General features: G+C 40.4%; 1 long non-coding RNA gene and 1 other non-coding gene across 2 annotated transcripts in view; one reads left to right on the top strand and one right to left on the bottom strand.

Moving 5' to 3' along the window:
- Nucleotides 1-2,500, top strand: part of LOC149103774 (uncharacterized) — a 248,417-nt gene that overhangs the window by 131,838 nt on the left and 114,079 nt on the right. The window lies entirely within an intron of this gene.
- Nucleotides 1,601-1,672, bottom strand: Trnad-guc (transfer RNA aspartic acid (anticodon GUC)). The gene has a single exon. It is a non-coding gene; the product is annotated as a tRNA-Asp (tRNA).

Raw genomic sequence — 2,500 nt, 5'->3', positions numbered from 1 at the left:
TCTTTCTTCTTTATATTGTTAATCCAATCGGGGAAAGAGCGCATTACTACATGAGCATCATGAAAGAGGCTCATTCCAAAATGCGCAATAATGGCGAAAGCGACGAGTCGTTTAAGAAAAGGTTTACAGCTGAACGATCCAGGCAGTTTGACATCTTACATGCAAAAGAAGCAATTTTTCTAGGTGCGGATGGCTGTTCAGAAAGGGCGTGTGAGTTTTCCATGCAAGGGTACCAGTTGAAGCCCAGTGATGGAAGAAAACTGAACTTCTCCATCAAAGAGCACAGAGCAATGGTGGAAAAGTTGAATGTCACATTGAAAGATGTAAAGGAACACGATTCCACACTCTTTCAGTCCAATGGGCTTGCTTTAAAGCAGGGCGAAGAATTTGCCCACAGTTTTAATGTAAAACAGATCAAATGTACAGAAGCTAAGTTGACGAAGGTCACGCAGGACATGGAAGCACTAGAAAATAAGAAGAGCAATTATAACAGCATATTCAAAGGCATACTCAAACAGCACATCAACAAAAGGAGAAGGAAAAAAGAAAACCGCAGAAAGTCAAATGAAAGAAAGAGGAAACGGACTGAAAACAACGTCCAACGAGTCTATGGAATCTGTGTTGGAAACCCGCTAGGAAATGATCTTCCACAGTGCCTTGTGTACCCTCCTAGAACGGCCGTCCCGGAAGAGTGTCTTAAAGTTGAGGATGTTGCCACGTCGATATTTGGAAGAGATGGGCCATACATCGCACAGCTCTTGGAAGGGAATTATTTCACCAATGCTGCAAGAAGCAGAATCACCACCAACCTTGAGCGGGAAGTCAGAGATTATGTTTACACGTTCATGTACCCTGAAGAGTACACTCTGACGGAAAGCATTGCATGCTGCTTCTTGCAGCATTGGTGAAAGAGACTCCCATAGCAGCACAAGCGGCGACGAAGAACTCGACGACAGCGGAGATGAAGATGAGTGCCAGTGAAAGTTGCATTCGAAAATAACAGTGTTAAATACTTCTTTTCAGTAGCTACAAATACTTTTTGTCGCCAAACGTTTTTTTAAAGCAGAAGGAAAGTTTGTAATAAATTTATATCCTGCCTTCTATGTTTATTCTATAGCAATTTTTTTGATATTCAAACATTATGCCATTTTAAAGTTTTACTAAAATATTTCACGTGACCCCCCTTTTCCCTTATTTTTTTGGGATGCCCCCCCCTCGAAAGCCATTTTTTTTCGCATGCCCCCCCCCCAAATCCCACCAGCTCCCCCTACCTTATAAAAAATGAACGGTCCCTAAGAGTGAAAAAACTACGAGGAGAAAACTCGACTTCTGCCAAACTGGCAAACGTTTTGTTATTCGTTACTCTTTTTCATAATTGTTCGACTTTTTATAGTTTTCACATGACCCGGTTTACGTTATTTTTTGCCAATATGATGTCGTTGACCCCATAAGAAAAACGTTCCGACGCATTTTGCCCAACATCAAAATAATCAAACAAACAAACAACTTTATAAAGAAACAAACAAACAAACAGACCAACAGATAATGGAGAATCTACGGTAGGAAGAAAAACGACTTCCTGTCAAAAATGTATGTTGTCCTCCCCGGCGGGGAATCGAACCCCGGTCTCCCGCGTGACAGGCGGGGATACTCACCACTATACTACCGAGGATAAGACTTGTGGAAATTAAAAACAAAACATAATCAAATGTTTATTACTGGTAGGTGATCTGTGGTTGCAGGGTATCTTTATTTATCAAATGAAGTCGGCTATAGACTTATACTGTATTGCATTGCATTGCATTGCATTGTATTGTATTGTATTGTATTGTATTGTACTGTATTGTATTGTATTGTATTGTATTGTATTGTATTGTATTGTATTGTTTCCGAGTGTACCTCTGTTAAGACTGATTTCCTCGGTTCCTTATAAAGAAAAGGAATTCAATCACTCATTCATTCAGTCAGTCAGTCAGTCAGTTAGTCAGTCAGTCAGTCAGTCAGTCAGTCAGTCGGTACGTCAAAATTTTCAAACGCTTTTCAATACGAGAACTCGAGTCACCGGCTTAGGATCGATCCGTATAGTGAAAAACTGTGACCTCTTACTTGGAAATACTGCATTTGCGAGACCTTGGTCACAGTTTTTCACTGCACGGACCGACCGTAAGCCGTTGAACAACATATCTTTCATTTCCTTAAACGTGCACTTTTGAATTTGTCGCATTTAAAAATATGACATACTTTGGTAAAATTGGTATCTAAAACAAGATATCAGGGTTGAAAGGAAGGATCAATTCAAAGGCATCGATGGGATTTGAACCCATGACCCCCTGATTACTAGACAGGCGCTTTAACCAACTGAGCTTGGGCGCCCCGCTTGAGGACACAGAACAATACACCTCGTTTTTCTAGGTTATGATAATCTGTTACACTAAGTATTAGGGGAGATTGCAAGATATTCCTCCTTGGAGTACCTTATCTGATATCAATTAAATGTACT

This window comes from Orbicella faveolata, unplaced genomic scaffold, assembly GCF_042242905.1.
Source record: "Orbicella faveolata isolate gen_17 unplaced genomic scaffold, um_ofav_v1 contig_35, whole genome shotgun sequence".
NCBI classification, from domain to species: domain Eukaryota; kingdom Metazoa; phylum Cnidaria; class Anthozoa; order Scleractinia; family Merulinidae; genus Orbicella; species Orbicella faveolata.
This window is presented reverse-complemented; position numbering and strand designations above follow the sequence as displayed.